We start from the raw sequence: 6,605 nt of genomic DNA, 5'->3' as shown, positions 1-6,605 counted from the left end.
CTGAGTATTTCCAAGTGATACATTTGGATTAACTACTTTGAATTATTTGTGTAAACACACATGCTCATCTCTAATTTGTAAGTGAAGAAAAAGTTTTAGAGATGATTAACTGTATGTGATTTCCAACTTTCTAGTTCCAGGTTATGTGACAGTGTTCTCTTCTGCTGCTTTTTCTGGGGTGGCAGAAAGAGTAGTGAGAGCAGGAGGAAGCCTGACTGATGTACACACCTGTTTTGGGGACCATGAGAAGCCCCAGTCTTGGTGAGCAGATAACAGGGTGTTTCCTTTGAACCTATCGACTGGGCAGCACCAACACACTTTGCTTCTGCTTTGAGTTGCTTCCGTTTGTGGAGTGTGGTGTCTGGTTTATGCTGCTTGGGTCACCCACTGTTAAAGCATGGTACCATCTCACATAGCAACAGAAAGCAACAGGCAGAAAGAACTCTCCAACAAACACCAGTGACTTGGAGTTAGCATGCAGACCAACTGGTAAAGAAATGATGCTTCAGAGAGTGAGAGAAGAGCCAGTTCTTTCTGAGCATTCGGAGTCTGCTTGCCTGTATAGATAGGAGGGGAACGGAGATTGGTTAAAAGTGGTTAGGTCACGTCTTCCTAGAGCATTGACTGGTCTCAAGGCCAAGCTGGCTTTTGGGCAAGTGGTAAAGCAATTTTCTCAATTGACTCGTGTCAGCATTGACATGCTGTACATATAGCTTGGTGCTTTGACACACATATGTATTGTGACATGATTACAATAAGCAAGGATTCCCTCCCTCCCATCCTCTTTCCCTTTCTGACTTTTAGTGGCAAATGTATCTTTGCAAACTAGAATGCAATGTTCTTCACTATATTGTGCTGTGTTTTAGACCCACAGAACTCCCTCATCCAAGTAACAAAAACGTTGATTACTATTTCTCAAATCTCTCTCCTCTCTTGTGGCCACTATTACACTTTCTTACTCTCTGGATCTTACTATTTTGGAATATACAAGGCACTAGCTCTGTTGCTTTTGATGATGTTGCATTTTGGTGCCATTTTCTCCTCTCTGGCAGATGGTCACAGGCTTTGTACGAATTACTTTTTTTGGCCCTGTAATGAAATACCCAAGAAAGCAAGTTAAGGGAAGAGTTATTTTGGTTCACAGTTTAGAGCGCACAGTCTATAGTTAGGAAAGCCAGGCACGTAAAGAAGCTCATACACAGTAGCAGGACCTTGTCTTACATTTTTGTGGATCAGGAAGTAGAGTGGGATGAGAAGCAAGGCCAAGCTACGATTGTCAAAAAGCCATTTCCAGTGACTTATATGAGTCTGGCCCTATGCCTCAAAGGTCCTACAATCTTTTCAAGCAGCACTACTAGGTAGGAACTAAGTGTTCAGACAACACTAGACCAAACCCATAACAATGTCATCATGATCCTTTAGTTTTTTAGCCCCTCCACAGACTTGAAGTATGTTTTTGTTTTCATTTATTTTTTAAGACCATAATATAATTACATCATTTCCCCTTTGTCTTTCCTCATTCTAAAATCCTCTCATCTGTCTCTTATTGTTCTGCTTCAAATTCATAACCTCTTTTTCATTAATTGTTGTCACATACATATATATTGTTTCCATATTCACATGCAATATATAAATATTATATCACATGTGCGTGTGTGTGTGTGCGCGCGCGCGCGCGCGCACACACACACACACACACACACACACACACACACACTCCTAAATGCATAACCATAACCTGCTCAGTCCATAGTCCATATAATCTTACTTGTATGCATATTCTCAGGGCTGACTACTTGGCACTGGACAAACACTTATTGCACTCTTCCCTGGGGAAGGCTATTTCTCCCTCCCTTACAATTCCTTAGTTGCCTACCGTTCTATGTGTATGGTATGGTAGAGGCATTATGGCCTTTCCCAGTCCATGTTAGCATGTCTCCTGCTGTACATATTCAGCTCATGTTTAAGCAATCGTGTTGGTGAGACTTTATGGGTGGAGCTTATGAAATTCCTAGAAGACATAATCTCACAGAAATCTTCTTGGTCTTCCGGCCTTTACAGTTTTCTACCACCTTTTCCTTCTTGTTCGTTGAGTCTTAGGTATGTGAGTTGTTGGGATCCATAGATTGGTGTATGCTTTTTATATGTGGATTCCAGTGTGTGGTAATTTGGCATTGAGGATGCAGCATGATGAAGCTAATCATGTCAATGAAAAACAGTAAGTTTCTAGAATGCCTTTGAAATGGAATGTTCTTGATTACCATTGACTATTCACTAAACACAGAGCAAATTCCTTCTACAACCAAGAGTTGTAGGAAGAGAAAATGAATCATAACTGCCCCTACCCTCAGCAATGTGTAAACTGAAAATGCAGGTGGCACCATTGATTCACCTTTAGGAGTACAAGCACAGCTAGAAATGCAAATTAGGAAAACTCGAGAGGGAAAGTGGCCATTGTGGGCAGCCTGCCTTTTGCTGTCATCGAGCTGATATGGGTTCTTAGGATTATTGAGTTTCCTTTTCAGTGTATCCTGTCTTAACCTGTAAGATAAAAATGAATCTGAAGTAGTCTATGGCCACACCACCTGATCTCCAAAGCTAAGCAGGGTTGGGCCTGGGTAGTGCTTGGATTGAAGAACAAAAAAATATTCGATTATTTTGTTTCCATAAGAGAGTCGTTGTATGTTGAATCCTAAGGACCTGCCTGAGCTGTGTCCCCAGATCATTTTACTCAAAGCGGTGTTGAATTTGCAGACATTATGCTATGTTCCCAAGCACATCAGAGAGTATCTAACTGGTAGACACTCCCCCCCCTAAGATTCATGATTTTTGCCACCTTTCAAAACAAGCCCAGAGGCCAACCCTGTCTACATCTTGCCATCTTTCAAGCTTTCCTCAGATTGATAGTGCTGCCCACTCTGAAATTCTGTGTGCTGGCAGAATTCTGTTTTAGGAACTTTATGCTGTCTTTTTAAGAGATTGATTTGAGGCAAACAGGAAATTGAGCAATAGATGACAATTCCTAATCGTGTTCTAAAAATAATGGATTACTGAGGCTGTGCTGGAAGCCTGGCCTTTTAAATGTACACTCAGTCTCGAGCTGATGACTGTTGTGGTGCAAGGCATACAGGGCAGAAAAGCTGCATCGGTGCCATTTTGCGTTAGCTATCATTTTGAGTTGAAACAGACTTCCAGGCCCATCCTGCAGTATAACCCCAGGGATTCACTTTTGGGCCAGTCTTACCAGTTTGAACTGACCTCTCAAATAGGCTCCTTTCATCATTGTCCTTTGCCCAGGTTCAACTTGCCTCCTTTGTGGGCAGATAGCAGCTCTTTGGAAGTGGGTGGGGATTGGGACAAGGAGCCAGCCCCTTCTCCCAAAGGCTTCTGTCTTCATGAGCGTTGGAAAGTACACAAACATGTTTTTCCTTTCCCCTTTGTTTATTAAGTACAGACAGCAGACTTATAAGCAGTTCAGAAAGAATCCTTTATAAGTACAAGATCCTTGGGAGAACAAAAGGATGAATTATAGATTACTGGTCAGGAAGATGGTTTTGTACTCAGGGATTGATTTGGAAACACTGAATGTAGACGTGATAATCAGATTCAAGTGATGAAGCACAGACATGATTTGATTATTATGACAGATACAGTGAAGCTTTCCTTTCCAAGCATGCTCAACTTTGTTGTGAATTAAATCGATTTGTATGGCTATTGACCATGTAACTGTATGAAACAGTAAAGACCCTGACCCAAATAACCTGTGATCACAGGAGACAGGCCACTCCTGGCGCTTAGAACATCATTTCTAGTTGGGGCCACAGTCTTGATTGAGGAAGTGGGGAAATAATGCTGTCATCAGTTGTGCAGGCAGTTATTAGGTGTATATTTAAATGTTTAGTTCCCAGTAGGGAGAACTATTTGGGGAGGACTAGGAAGTGTGCCACTGCAGCGGGTTTGAGGTTTCAAAAGCTCATGCCATTGCAGTTGATTTTCTCTTTCTGCCTTGTGCTTGTGGACCAATACAAGGTCTCAGCTACTGCTCCAGTGCCATGATTGCTTGCCTGTATCTACGCTTCCTGCCATGATGCTCATGAATTATAACCTTCTGGAACTGTGAGCCCCAAGTAAATTCATTCATTCATTCATTCATTCATTCATTTTTCTTTCTTTCTTTCTTTATTTCTTTCTTTCAAAATTGATTTGGTTATGGTATTTTGTCATGGTGAAAGAAAAGTATATAAGACATAAACCTTGTGTAGAGTCACTTCCTTGGTACCCAAGATGCTTCAAGAATGTTCAGGAAGACATAAAATTTCCCTAAGAAACATCTTCATACTAATGCATACTTCATATGATACAGGGAAGAAATGACAATAAACCCCTGTCTCCAGTAGACTGCTAGCTAGTCTGCTCCCTGGAATACACTATATCCTGAAGCGTACCAGAGGATCTGCTGCACTCAGAGCATTTGGTAAGAACTGTTCCCCCCCCCCCCGAAGTCCCACAGCTGCCACTGAGGGCCAGTGGATTCGGGGACACCATCTCCCTAAACCCCCCACCGTCCAAATACTAATCCCCTTTTGTCTGGTCCTTTCTGCTGAGACAGACTGCTAGCTAGTTTCTTCCCCAGAAGACGCTATATCCTGAGGCATACTAGAGGATCCCCTGCACTCAGAACATTTGACATCATATGCTGAGGCATACCGGAAGAACCACTCCACTCAGAGCACATCCAGAGGCAGCCCAGGAGATCTGATGCACCCAGCGCATCTGACACCACAACCAGAGACATCCCCGGAGACCCACTGCACCCAGGACATCACAGCTTGAAGGGATCACAGGAGTTCCTCTGTACACAGGGCAACTGGGCACAGGGGCTCTGTGGCATGCAGGGCAACTGCCCCGAATGACTGAAAGCCTCCCTGGAGAGTGGCTGCACACAAGAAAACAGAAACCACGGTCCATTGCACACCTCCCCCCCCCAACCCCTCAGAGAACAGCTTCACACAGGACAAGAGTTTGACTGCTCCTCTGAAGATCCAAGAGTCTGAAGGCCTCCCAGGAGATCTACTGCATCAGGGCAAAAAATGAGCAGCTTCTCTGTTCCTCTGAATACCGTCCAGTTGGAAGGCTCCACAGGAGATCTGCTACAGCCAGTGCCACAGGCCTACCAGAAGACCTGTTGCAACCCAGGAACAAAAGAGGTAGACTCCAGACAGAGTCACTCAGACCAGCTAACAGTAGGGAGAGGTAAATGCAAGACTATAAGCAACAGAAGCCAATGTATGTGGGCATCATCAGAACCCAGTTCTCCCACCACAGCAAGCCCTGAATATATCAACACACCTAAAAAATCAGTAAGCTGACCTAAAATCCTATGTGATGAAGATAATAGGTCCCTTCAAGGAGGATATAAAAAACTCACTGAAAGAAGTACAGGAAAACACAAGTAAATGGCTAGAGGTCCTTAAAGAGGAAACAAATAAATCCCCTAAAGAGATATAGGAAAATACAATCAAATAGGTAAAGGAATTGCATAAAGGGGTTCAAGACCTAAAAGTGGAAGTAGAATCAATAAAGAAAACACAAATGGAGGCATTCCTGGAAATGGAAAACCTAGGAAAGAGGCCAGGAATTTCAGATGTAGGTATCACCAACAGAATACAAGAGAGAATCTCAGGTGTAGAAGATAATGCAGAAGAGATTGATACAACTGTCAAGGAAAATTCAAAACATAAAAAACTCCTAACCCAAAATATCTAGGAAATTCATGACACAATGAACAGATCAAATCTAAGAATAATTGGAATAGAGGAGAACAAAGATTCCTAGCTCGAAACACCTGAAAACATCTTCAACAAAATTATAGAAGAAAACTTCCCCAACCTAAAGAAAGAGGTGGCCATAAAAATACAAGAAGCCTATAGAACACCAAATAAATGGGACCAGAAAAAAATCCTTTTGCCACAGAATAATGAAAACACTAAACACACAGAACAAAGAAAGAATATTAAAAGCTGCAAGAGAAAAGGACCGAGTAACATAAAAAGGCAGATCTATAAGAATTACACCAGACTTCTCAACAGAGACTATGAAAGTCAGAAGAGCCTGGTTAGAGATGATGCAGACTCTAAGAGGACACAAATGCCCAGGTTACTATACCCAGCAAAATTCTCAATCAACCAGAATATTTCAGGACAAAACCAAATTCAAATAATATCTATCTACCAAACCAGCCCTAGAGAGGACCCTAGAAGGAAAACTCCAATACAAGGAAGACACCTACACCAAAGAAAAGACAAGATAACAAGCATCTGAAAATGAAGTTAAAAGGAGAGAACCACATGCAAATAAACCCATCTAAAAAAACAAGTATAACAGGAGCCAACAGTCATCTGTCTTTAATATCTCTCAATATTAATGGACTCACATCACCTATAAAAAGACATTAACTAACAGATTGGATACACAAACAAGATCCATCATTTTGCTGCATATAAGAAACATACTTCAATAACAAAGACAGACATTATCTCAGAGTGAAAGGATGGAAAAAGGTCTTCCAAGCAAATGGGCCCAAGAAACAAGCTGGAGTTGCTATC

The sequence above is a fragment of the Rattus norvegicus genome, chromosome X (genome assembly GCF_036323735.1).
Source record: "Rattus norvegicus strain BN/NHsdMcwi chromosome X, GRCr8, whole genome shotgun sequence".
Lineage (NCBI taxonomy): Eukaryota > Metazoa > Chordata > Mammalia > Rodentia > Muridae > Rattus > Rattus norvegicus.
Note: the sequence above shows the minus strand (reverse complement) of the source record.